Here is a 13,091-nt window from a genome sequence, read left to right as displayed (position 1 = left end):
ACATGGGTGGGGGCCTGGTGGAGGGTGCCCCTGCACTGCTGGGGGGTGGGGGTGGTGGGAGACATGGGTGGGGGCCTGGTGGAGGGTGCCCCTGCACTGCTGGGGGGTGGGGGTGATAGGGGACATGGGTGGGGGCCTGGTGGAGGGTGCCCCTGCACTGCTGGGGGTGGGGGTGGTGGGAGACATGAGTGGGGGCCCGGTGGAGGGTGCCCCTGGTGGCGGGGGGGTGGGGGTGATAGGGGACATGGGTGGGGTCCTGGTGGAGGGTGCCCCTGCACTGCTGGGGGGTGGGGGTGATAGGGGACATGGGTGGGGGCCTGGTGGAGGGTGCCCCTGGTGGCAGGGGGGTGGGGGTGATAGGGGACATGGGTGGGGGCCTGGTGGAGGGTGCCCCTGCACTGCTGGGGGGTGGGGGTGATAGGGGACATGGGTGGGGGCCTGGTGGAGGGTGCCCCTGGTGGCGGGGGGTGGGGGTGATAGGGGACATGGGTGGGGGCCTGGTGGAGGGTGCCCCTGCTCTGCTGGGGGGTGGGGGTGATAGGGGACATGGGTGGGGGCCTGGTGGAGGGTGCCCCTGGTGGCTGGGGGGTGGGGGTGGTGGGAGACATGAGTGGGGGCCTGGTGGAGGGTGCCCCTGCACTGCTGGGGGGTGGGGGTGATAGGGGACATGGGTGGGGGCCTGGTGGAGGGTGCCCCTGGTGACTGGGGGGGTGGGGGTGATAGGGGACATGAGTGGGGGCCTGGTGGAGGGTGCCCCTGCACTGCTGGGGGGTGGGGGTGGTGGGAGACATGAGTGGGGGCCTGGTGGAGGGTGCCCCTGGTGGCAGGGGTAGGGGTGATTAGGGGACATGAGTGGGTGCCTGGTGGAGGCTGCCCCTGCACTGCTGGGGGGTGGGGGTGGTGGGAGACATGGGTGGGGGCCTGGTGGAGGCTGCCCCTGCACTGCTGGGGGGTGGGGGTGGTGGGAGACATGAGTGGGGGCCTGGTGGAGGCTGCCCCTGGTGACTGGGGGGGTGGGGGTGGTGGGAGACATGAGTGGGGGCCTGGTGGAGGGTGCCCCTGGTGGCGGTGGTGTGGGGGTGATAGGGGACATGAGTGGGTGCCTGGTGGAGGCTGCCCCTGCACTGCTGGGGTGTGGGGGTGGTGGGAGACATGGGTGGGGGCCTGGTGGAGGCTGCCCCTGCACTGCTGGGGGGTGGGGGTGGTGGGAGACATGAGTGGGGGCCTGGTGGAGGCTGCCCCTGGTGACTGGGGGGTGGGGGTGGTGGAAGACATGAGCAGGTGTGCAGGGTAGTCCCCTGTTTTGTGGGCTGCCTGCAGGGGCCGTGGAGGGTGTACAGGGAACACCTGTGAGGACCCACCCAGCCTAATCGCGTGTGTAACTTCCCACGCACCCCTGTAATACACGTACCAAGCCAAATCGCATGTGATAATTCCCGCGCACCCCTGAAATACACGCGCCCAGGCTATTCGCGTGTGGAAATTCCTGCGCACCCCTGAAATACAAGTACCCTGCTGTAATCGCGTGTGAGACTTCCTGCGCACCCCTGAAATACACGCGCCCAGGCTATTCGCGTGTGGAAATTCCCGCGCACCCCTGAAATACACGTACCCTGCTGTAATCGCGTGTGGGACTTCCCGCGCACCCCTGAAATACACGCGCCCAGGCTATTCGCGTGTGGAACTTCCCGCGCACCCCTGAAATACACGCGCCCAGGCTATTCGCGTGTGGAACTTCCCGCGCACCCCTGAAATACACGCGCCCAGGCTATTCGCGTGTGGAACTTCCCGCGCACCCCTGAAATACACGCGCCGAGGCTATTCGCGTGTGGAACTTCCCGCACACCCCTGAAATACACGTACCCTGCTGTAATCGCGTGTGGGACTTCCCGCGCACCCCTGAAATACACGTACCCTGATGGAATCGCGTGTGGAACTTCCCGCGCACCCCTGAAATACACCTACCCTGATGGAATCGCGTGTGGAACTTCCCGCGCACCCCTGAAATACACGCGCCCAGTATATTCGCGTGTGGAACTTCCCGCACACCCCTGAAATACACGTACCCTGCTGTAATCGCGTGTGGGACTTCCCGCGCACCCCTGAAATACACGTACCCTGATGGAATCGCGTGAAAAACTTCACGCGAACCCCTGAAATACACGTAGCCCGCTCCCCCAGGCCCGATCGCGTGAGAAACTTCACGTGAACTCCTGAAATACACGTAGCCCGCTCCCCCAGGCCCGATCGCGTGAGAAACTTCACGCGAACCCCTGTAATACACGTAGCCCGCTCCCCCAGGCCCGATCGCGTGAGAAACTTCACGCGAACCCCTGTAATACACGTAGCCCGCTCCCCCAGGCCCGATCGCGTGAAGTTGTACCCTGCTGAAATCGCGTGTGAGACTTCCCGCGCACCCCGGTATACACGCACACGTATTTTTTGTCAGCGGGTGTCCGTGTTTGTGGGTACCCCTTTGCACGTCATTTGTCCTGGAGGGCCACAGTATAGGACATTCATCATGGCAGTATATAGGTGCTATTTGTTGGCGCACCTTTTGGCGCACATTTCTTACAGCCGCAGAGATGCTACCGCCTGCTTTCTTGTGGCGGTCGTGTTTGTGCCTGTGCGCTGGTTTGAGCGTGCACTTTTTTGCCCTATTCTATTCCATGAATACGTGTTGTAGGCGAGCGTGTGGGCGTTCCGCGCACTTGTGCCCTGTACTTCCCCCGTGACGCCCACGTTTTTGCAAGTTGTTCCCCATTCCGAGTGTTACGCCCGTGTTCCGCCTACTTTTGTTGCGTGAGCCGCGCTATGTGCGAATTTCGCTGTGGCCTGTGCGATTTTCGCTGTGACCTGGCGCACGCTGTTAGATGGCCTGTGCGCCAACGTGCGCGGCACACTTTTTTATCGCACATCCGCTGGTTTTCTCGCGCACGGCCTTCCATGAATCGACGTGCGCTGCTTTTCGTGCGATTTTCGCACTTGCACTGCGATTTTCGCTATTCCACTGCGATTCGCACGTTTTTGCCCACTTGCGCCGCGCTAATTATTCCATGAATTGGCCTGTGTGTGTGTTACTTCCATCTCCTTGCATTGCATATAGGGGGGGCTGAATTGCCACCAGGGGAAAAGTGAACATATTATCTCTTGTGAAACCATATCAGTTTATTTTCTGTACTGCATGTATTCCACCTTGCATTTCCTTGAAACCATAAAGCATTTCAGCTACCTCATCCTCTATACTACTTCTAAGTAACCAAATTAGTTTACCAGTAGAACATTATCCATTGTTGATCACTGTCATGTTTTAAGTGTGATATCCAATATTAATTTATTATAAAAGTGTGATAGATATATATTGCTATATTTCTCAAATAAACCTTCTAAACCTGCAAAACAGACCTACTTCTTGGCTCAGTGAGGTCAGGGGAATTCTAAGAGAGGGGTGTTATATAAGGGTTGTCATCCAGAGTACATGAACTGGACCTAAAAATATATCAATAAGGGTTTCCCTCAGCATCCCAGACTAGGCATTGACTTAGCTGTAGTGTTGAAGTGAAGCCGCTTAACCGAAGCAATGTGTAATATGTACATGTAATGTCAACCACTTGTGTACCTGGGAAATATGTATTTGGATCAGAAATAGATTGTGTGCACATTGACCAGGGGAGTGTCATTTCTGTAGGTCATAAAAATGACATCACTCTGACACACTATCCACCGATGGACGTGTTGACCTGATCCGTGACGAGGCCCATTCATTTCAAAATTAGGAGTGAGTATCCGCCAGAACTGTGCAGAACCCAATCTCTTAGTTAAAATAATCTAATGCAAACTATTTTAACCTAAGTAGAACTGCCTCCTAGTAATCCTGTCATCCGTCATTCTAAAGCTGCGAGCTGTCATCTGTCATTCTAAAGCAGCAAACTCTCACCTGTCATTTTGAGTATTACTTTAAATCCGAAAAACAACCTTTACTAAATTGTCTGTATCTCTGAAACCGTTTGTCCTAGGAACGTGGTTTAACGTTCATTTAAAAGCTAAGATTCTAGGCTTTCCAACAAATCTAAAACCGACTTGCTGCTCCTTATACTTTTGGCCTGATTTCTTCTCCAGTAAAAAGGTCAGCAGCTCCTTTCTTTCCTTTGCTAAAATTCGTTTAACCTGCTAGTTACTCATAAAGCATTGCTAAAGTGAGCCTGAACTAATATAAAGTAGCCATCACCTACCCTGAACCTCTAGAGGGAATTAAAAACAATTTTAGCATCTTTTCACTTCATTGCCACCACATTTCAAAGTAATTCACCTGTGTTCAAACTTCTACCTGTTTTCCTGTAAGCTTGCTGGGGGGAACTGAATTACGTATTGTATTTGATTGCATTCCTGAGAACTGTGTGCCCCTCCTTCCATTTCTTACATTGCATAGGGTGGGGTGAATTGCCAGAGAAAAAGTGATTATATTATTTTTTGCTAAAATCATATCAAGTCATTTCTGTACTGCATTTCATTCCTCATTGCTTTTCCCTTGAAATCATAAAAGTATTTTCGCTGCCCTATCCATCCTATACCAACTCCTCATTGATTGTAAGGAGGTGTGCTAGTGTCAGATTACCCATTGTTGATCAACATTATATTCATCAGTGTGATATCAATCATTACTTTATTATAAAAGTGTGATATATATATATATATATATATTGTTTAATTTTTCAAATACAACTTTTAAATTTGCAAAACAAATCTACTTCTTGGCTCAGTGGGGTCAAGGGGATTCTAAGAGAGGGGTGTTATACAAGGTTTCATCATCCAGATTATAACTTGCCATAAAAATATATAAATAAGCGCTTCCCTTGGGCATCCCAGACCAGGCACTGACTTAGTGGGATTGCTTGATTGGAGTCACTTACACCCTTCTTTCAGTGTCACAGTAGAGCCGATCTCAGTGATGTTCAGGGGGTGCAGGAATGCTATGTTAAGGCGTCGTCTCTTCTTTCATTGTCACAGTAGATCCGATCTCAGTGATTTTCAGGGGGGTACAGAGATGCTATGTTGTGTCGTTGTCCCGTCTTTCAGTGTCACAGTAGAGCCAATCTCAGTGATGATCAGGGGGGTACAGGGATGCTTTGTTATGTCATTGTCTCTTCTTTAAGTGTTACATTAGAGGCGATCTCAGTGATGTTCAGAGGAGTACCAGAATGCTATATTATGTCATTGTCATTGTCTCTTCTTTCAGTGTCACACACCGGTTTTACCGGGCATTACGAGTTGCCCGGTAAAACAGGGTTCATTACCGGCATGCCGGAATGAGCGGGTCCGTGCTCGTATGAACCCGCTAATAGCGGGTGATTACGAGTGCGCGAGAACGCGCGTTCCCCCATGCCGGTAGTGGCAATACCGCCATGCCGCTAAAGGGCCTCCAACTCCCCTGTACCAGCATCGCGGGACCTGCCCATAGCGGTACCGCCTCATACCAATCCCTAAATACCGGCATGGTAATACCGGCATGGTAATACCGTGTTAGCAAAAAAACGGACTCGGAAATTACGTCATCGCGCAGGAACGGGAAATGGGCCGGCGGCCATCTTTAAAAACACAATCCATTGCCATCCTCCATAACCACCAGTCAATACTCGGAGAGCACAGTGGAAATCCATAGAGAATGTCAAAGGCTACCAGGAAGACCACCCCCCGGCTGCGTAAACAGCGTTACTCATACGCAGAGCTCACCATATTAGCGGACACTCTAGCTGCACATGCAGACACAATACAATCCCACAACAAGAAGCCGGAGGTGCAGCAACAAACGAGGCAAATCTGGCAGGAGGTAGCCCGCAAGGTATCAGCCGTAGGTCCCACCCTGCGCAGTGTGAGATTCATCAGTCCTGAGTCCATCGAGGGATTATGCGAGATGGAGACGGGTGCGGCATCAACTGTAGAAGGAGGTGAGTGACCCTGCAGATTCCTGTAGGGGAGACCATGACGTAGCACAAGTGAAGTGGTAGAGAGTCTAGGCAAGGCAATGTATGTCCCAACACCCACATGACCATACCCAAATACAGATGGCGGGCCAAATGCTGCCACACTGAAATGCATGCTGAGTGCCCATCCCTTAACCAACACACAGCCAACACACCTGTAGCTTGCCCATGTGATACACACAAACCCAAAATCAACGATATGCCACCTGCCATGCAGTGAATGCTTACGTGCCCCCTCTGAATACCCTGCGTGACACACCTGTAAGACATGAAAGCATGATCAAATGAATAATGAACAGCACCGCCACTGCCATGTCTCACCATCACTGATGCCCTGGATCTCTTCTACCCCCCCAGGCACTGATGAGGAAGAGGCAACCCCGGAGACAAAGGCGAGGGCATCCACCTTACACAGTAAGAAGAGGGCAACCACCACCACCACCTCCGCTGGAGACAAGCAGGCCACACCCACACCTATCCAAAGGGGGTCCCTGGAAGCACTCGCCTCCACTGGGGAAGAACTTGATGCCAGTGTGGAGCCTGAGGGAGACACCGAGGTGACATGCCTGGCCACCCCGAGCCCCGTGACCACCCCCCTCGCGCCAACACCTGCAGTCATCCACCTGCAGTGAAGCTGATCCCTGCCTCCGTGACTGTGACCTACCCACCTCTGAGGAGTTCAGTCCGGAAAATTCCATCCACGTGACGGCACAACCCACCACTCCAGCCCCCTCCAGAACCCTGGAGACACGATTGTCGATGGTGGAGGCCCAACAGGAGGCCATGTTAGACCAACTCCGCCAGTACATAGCGGATGGGGAGGAAACCAGGCGGGGTATTGCCACAGCAATTGCAGGGACCACAGCGGCCATCGAAGCAAACACAGCCGCTGTCAATGCATCGGCTCGCCTAATGAGGGACTGCCTGGGGGCGGTGACACAGGTGCTGACCTCAACGCTGCTTCATACGCAGCGGCCATGGCTTGCAGGAGGTGTGGAACCTGCCAGCGAATCACCTACTACCTCCACACCAGCTTCATCTGACCCCACCAGCACAGTGCGCCACACACGCACGAGTGCAAGGCACACTGAAATGCCGCCTCTGGAAAGGAAGAAGTCCGGAAGTAGTATGGGGGACAATGGTAGTGGGACACAAGGTTGGGGGTGAAGGGGTGCATCTTGTGGAGTCTATTGGGGGTGTTGGTGTTTGTTGGGGGGTCAGGGAGTTTGTTGGGGAGGACTGGGAGTTTGTTGGGGGGGTCAGGGAGTTTGTTGGGGCACTGGGAGTTTGTTGGGGGGGTCAGGGAGTTTGTTGGGTGCGGGTCTGAGAGGGGGGAGTGGCCACATTTTTTCTCTTTTAAATAATACACACGTTGTGATAAGAAAAATCCATGGCTGGACATTGTTATTTTTGTTGCATCCATTTAATGTGGTACGGTGTTCAGTGCCTAACTCCCAACATTCCCTGTGTGCATGTCCACATAGGTCCAGTGTCTGACTGACACAAGTCTTTCATAGTCCCTGTGTTTCAGAAGTATTTGTGAATTAGTGCATGGCGTACAGCATGGCCATCCCGTGCATCACGTACTGGAAGGGGGGTTACTTGACCTCCATCTCCATCCTCATCATCCTCACCCGGCCCATGCATGTCAGTGTCAGGTGGCAGTGGTACATTTCTCCGGACGCACATGTTGTGCAGCATGACACAGGGCATGGTGATCTTTGCCACCTTCTCAGGCCTATATAGGAGAGCCCCGCCAGACCTGCTGAGGCAGCGGAACCACCGCTTCAACAGGCCAAAGGTCTGCTCAATCACAACATGGGTACGGGTGTGCACACGATTGTACTCCTCCTCATGGCTGTTCTGCGGGTTACGCACAGGGGTGAGTAGCCACGGCCTCAAGGGATATCCTCCATCACCTGCAAGCAGATTCAAATAGGTGTGTGTCACTCTGAACTGCCACCTTCAGGGAGTACAGTCATGGCGGCAGCTATTTGGTGTGGGCATGCACATGTCCCTGTACGTGTACAAAATAGTCACCTAGATGCAATGTATACTGTAATGAGGTGTGGTACACTGGATGGGGTTTAATAGATGATGCAGGGTGTAATCATGCTGTAATCATGCATGCTGAGGGAGATGTGCTGTGGTAGTGCGACAATGTTTAGCCACCAATGAATGCTGTATATTCTTTACTATGCATGGTCACACTAGCCGCATTGCCACAGTTGCCATCCTGTTCTGTCATGCATTGCTTGCCATCACCATGGTGGCCTGGTTGTGCCTCTTACTTGTTGTCATCCATATGCATTATTTGTGATATGTGGCCCAGTGATGTGTCATGTTCCGTTTGGCTGGTTCAGGTGAGGAGTGTTTAGCCCTGCATGCATTCTCCACTCACTGGCTATAGCCACCCAAGTGCACTCTTCCCCCCTTTCCCACCCTGGTGGACTATTCCCCCCCCACTTTCCCACCCAGGTGCAGTATGCTCCCCCCCTTCTGCATCCGCACACATCAGTACCCCACAGCACGGCCATGGGACAGTTGTGCAACTCACCTAGCAGCCAGGCACGTGGTCCAGCATGTCACTCCATGTGACTGGGTAGCGTGGAGTTGCGCAGTACCATGGCATCATGTGTGGATCCAGGAAATCGGGCGCAGCAATGGGTGATGATCTTGCTAGAGTCACATACCATTTGCACATTGATGGAGTGGTATTGCTTGCGATTGCGGTACACCGCCTCTATGGCATGGGGGACTACCAATTCCACATGGGTGCAGTCAATGGCACCGACACAATTGGGCATGCCTGCCAGTGCATGGAAGCCTACTTTGGTTTCGGCTATCTCCGGGGCAGTCCGTGGTAGGGTTATGTGGATGCTTGCGTGCTTCAGGAGGGCATCCAGCACTTGGTTCAGCATGCATGAAAATTGTGGTTGTGAAATGCCATGCAGCTGGGTCACTGTGTGTTGGTAGGTGCCTGTGGCCAGGAAGTGTAGCACAGACACCACCTTTAGTAGTGTGGTGATGGCAGTGCGTATTCCTATGTGGCTGGCAATGTCGTTCTGTATCATGTCCACTATGGTGGTGATGGTGTCACGGTCCAACTGGTACAGGGTCTGGATCTGCTCAGGGGTTAGGTTGAATGGGCTGGGTCTGGTGCGAGGGATTGATGGCTGCCTAAGAGGCACTGGTGGCTGCGCTGGTGGTAATTGCTGGGCCTGTCTCACCCTCCTTCTCCTCCTGCGTCTCCTCTGTACTGCCTGTTGTTGCTGCTGTAGTTGTTGTTGTTGTGTTGTTGCTGTAGTTGTTGCAGTATAGGCATGTCCTCCAGCGCCATGATTGCAACTGCTAGTGATAGCATTTTGGTGTAGGAAGGGGTGTGGTGTGTAGGTGTGCTCCTTTTGTACTGGGCCGGTCTCCATTGCCTCCACCTGTGGGGGGGTGTGTGGTGTGTGGGTGTGCTCAGTTTTTACTGGCACAGCCTCCATTGACTCCACATGTGGGGATTGTGTGCACCTGTGGCAGTTGCCTTGTATCCTGATTGCTGTTTGCGGGTGGTCCACGATGCCTGTATGGCCGGAATTGTGCAACTCGTGATTACCGGCTTCACGATGCCGGTATTTTCAGGTCTGCATAGGTTGTGATTCCCCCTTATTACCGGCATGCCAGTATTTGCTCCCTGAAGGGGCGCGTGTACGCGCCTATGCCGCTATTAGCGGCACTGTTATTTAGGGTGCCGGTAATACCGGGTTTGCGGGTCGGAATGCAACGGGACGGTAAACAATGCCGGTATTACCATACCGGCATAGTTTTTGCCTTACCAGCATACCTCATAATGAGGCCCATTGTCTCTTCTTTCAGTGTCATAGTAGAGCCAATCTCAGTGATGTTCAGGGGGTACAGGAATGCTATGTTAAATTGACTCTTCTTTCAGTGTCACAGTAGAGCCGATCTCAGTTATCTTCAGGGGGGTGCAGGAATGCTATGTTAAGTCACTGGGGGTCATTACGAGGTTGGAGGTAAGGGATTACCGGCACCGGTAAGGGTGCTGATGCCGGTAATCCCTTACCTCCATATTCCGAGTTCCCTTTGCGGGTCCTTTCTTACCTCCTGCTTTTAGCAGGAGTTAAGTACGGGACCCGCAAAGGTACCTTGGGGCAGAAATGGGAATGGGGAAGGGAAAAAGGTGAATGGGGAATTACCGGTCCCTCCAACCCTGGAATGGACCGGTAATTACTCCATTCACCATGACGGATTTGGGACGGTTTTGGAGCCAACCATGGAGCTAATTACTCCATGATTAGCTCCAAACCCGGAATGAGGCCCATTGTCTCTTCTTTCAGTGTCACAGTAGAGCCGATCTCAGTGATGTTCAGGGGGGGTACAGGAATGCTATGTTATGCCATTTTCTCTTCTTACAGTGTCACAGTAGAGCCGATCTCAGTGATGTTCAGGGGGGTACAGGAATGCTATGTTATGCCATTGTCTCTTCTTTCAGTGTCACAGTAGAGCCGATCTCAGTGATGTTCAGGGGGGGTACAGGAATGCTATGTTATGCCATTGTCTCTTCTTTCAGTGTCACAGTAGAGCCAATCTCAGTGATGTTCAGGGGGGTACAGGAATGCTATGTTATGCCATTGTCTCTTCTTTCAGTGTCACAGTAGAGCCGATCTCAGTGATGTTCAGGGGGCTACAGGAATGCTATGTTATGCCATTGTCTCTTCTTTCAGTGTCACAGTAGAGCCGATCTCAGTGATGTTCAGGGGGGTACAGGAATGCTATGTTATGTCATTGTCTCTTCTTTCAGTGTCCCAGTAGAGCTGATCTCAGTGATGTTCAGGGGGGTACAGGAATGCTATGTTATACCATTGTCTCTTCTTTCAGTGTCACAGTAGAGCCGATCTCAGTGATGTTCAGGGGGGTAGAGGAATGCTATGTTATGTCATTGTCTCTTCTTTCAGTGTCCCCGTAGAGCTGATCTCAGTGATGTTCAGGGGGGTACAGGAATGCTATGTTATACCATTGTCTCTTCTTTCAGTGTCACAGTAGAGCCGATCTCAGTGATTTTCAGCGGGGTACAGGAATGCTATGTTATGTCATTCTCTCTTCTTTCAGTGTCACAGTAGAGCCGATCTCAGTGATTTTCAGGGGGGTACAGGAATGCTATGTTATGTCATTCTCTCTTCTTTCAGTGTCACAGTAGAGCCGATCTCAGTGATGTTCAGGGGGGTACAGGAATGCTATGTTATGTCATTGTCTCTTCTTTCAGTGTCACAGTAGAGCCGATCTCATTGATGTTCAGGGGGGTACAGGAATGCTATGTTATGTCATTGTCTCTTCTTTCAGTGTCACAGTAGAGCCGATCTCAGTGATGTTCAGGGGGGTACAGGAATGCTATGTTATGTCATTGTCTCTTCTTTCAGTGTCACAGTAGAGCCGATCTCAGTGATGTTCAGGGGGGTACAGGAATGCTATGTTATTTCATTGTCTCTTCTTTCAGTGTCACAGTAGAGCCGATCTCAGTGATGTTCAGGGGGGTACAGGAATGCTATGTTATGCCATTGTCTCTTCTTTCAGTGTCACAGTAGAGCCGATCTCAGTGATGTTCAGGGGGGTACAGGAATGCTATGTTATGTCATTGTCTCTTCTTTCAGTGTCACAGTAGAGCCGATCTCAGTGATGTTCAGGGGGGGTACAGGAATGCTATGTTATGCCATTGTCTCTTCTTTCAGTGTCACAGTAGAGCCGATCTCAGTGATGTTCAGGGGGGTACAGGAATGCTATGTTATGCCATTGTCTCTTCTTTCAGTGTCACAGTAGAGCCGAACTCAGTGATGTTCCGGGGGGTACAGGAATGCTATGTTATGCTATTGTCTCTTCTTTCAGTGTCACAGTAGAGCCGATCTCAGTGATGTTCAGGGGGGTACAGGAATGCTATGTTATGCCATTGTCTCTTCTTTCAGTGTCACAGGAGAGCCGATCTCAGTGATGTTCAGGGGGGGTACAGGAATGCTATGTTATGCCATTGTCTCTTCTTTCAGTGTCACAGTAGAGCCGATCTCAGTGATGTTCAGGGGGGTACAGGAATGCTATGTAATGCCATTGTCTCTTCATACAGTGTCACAGTAGAGCCGATCTCAGTGATGTTCAGGGGGGTACAGGAATGCTATGTTATGCCATTGTCTCTTCTTTCAGTGTCACAGTAGAGCCGATCTCAGTGATGTTCAGGGGGGTACAGGAATGCTATGTTATGTCATTGTCTCTTCTTTCAGTGTCACAGTAGAGCCGATCTCAGTGATGTTCAGGGGGGGTACAGGAATGCTATGTTATGCCATTGTCTCTTCTTTCAGTGTCACAGTAGAGCCGATCTCAGTGATGTTCAGGGGGTACAGGAATGCTATGTTATGCCATTGTCTCTTCTTTCAGTGTCTCTCTCTCTCTCTCGCTCTCTCTCTATCTCTCTCTCTCCCTCTGTCTCTCTCTCTCGTACACTCTAGCTCTGGGTCCAGTTCCTTTCAGTTCACAAGTTTCCCTATCCTCAAAGTTCAGTGAATATCTTTGGAAATCTTCCAATTCTGTGTTTTGCTTCCATACACCCCCCCCCAAACGTTGTGTTTTGTTTCTTGAATTCTCTTTTCCTTCCAGTTGAATACCATTTTCCTCTGACTGACAGGTTTCATCACTTACTCTCTGGCCTCCACTGCACTGCTCCTCCCCTTTCCCACCACTTCCTCTCTGGCCCACCACTCCCTCTTTCCCCTTCTTAACTCTCTTCGGCATGGAGGTTACGTTTTCTAAAAAAAACACTTTCATGCAATAATGTAGCAAAAAAATTGTATAAGTAGCAACACAGGAGCTGACTTCAAGCTCATGGAGTATGCAATCTGTTCACTGGTATCAATATAGTGGAGACCTGTATTCACCAGCTGTGTCCAGTTCAAAGAGACACCCGTAGCTGAAAAGGAAATTGGCACATTTCCAGAAATGTAAGTGACACGGAAAATCGCATGCACACATGGAACACTGTGTAGCCGGTTTTCATGTTAACTCCCTTGAACTGGCCCTAGAGAAATGGCTTTGTGACATCCAGATACTGAGTAGTACGTC

This window comes from Ambystoma mexicanum, chromosome 3p, assembly GCF_040938575.1.
Source record: "Ambystoma mexicanum isolate Mex_15411 chromosome 3p, UKY_AmexF1_1, whole genome shotgun sequence".
Taxonomy (NCBI): domain Eukaryota; kingdom Metazoa; phylum Chordata; class Amphibia; order Caudata; family Ambystomatidae; genus Ambystoma; species Ambystoma mexicanum.
Note: the sequence above shows the minus strand (reverse complement) of the source record.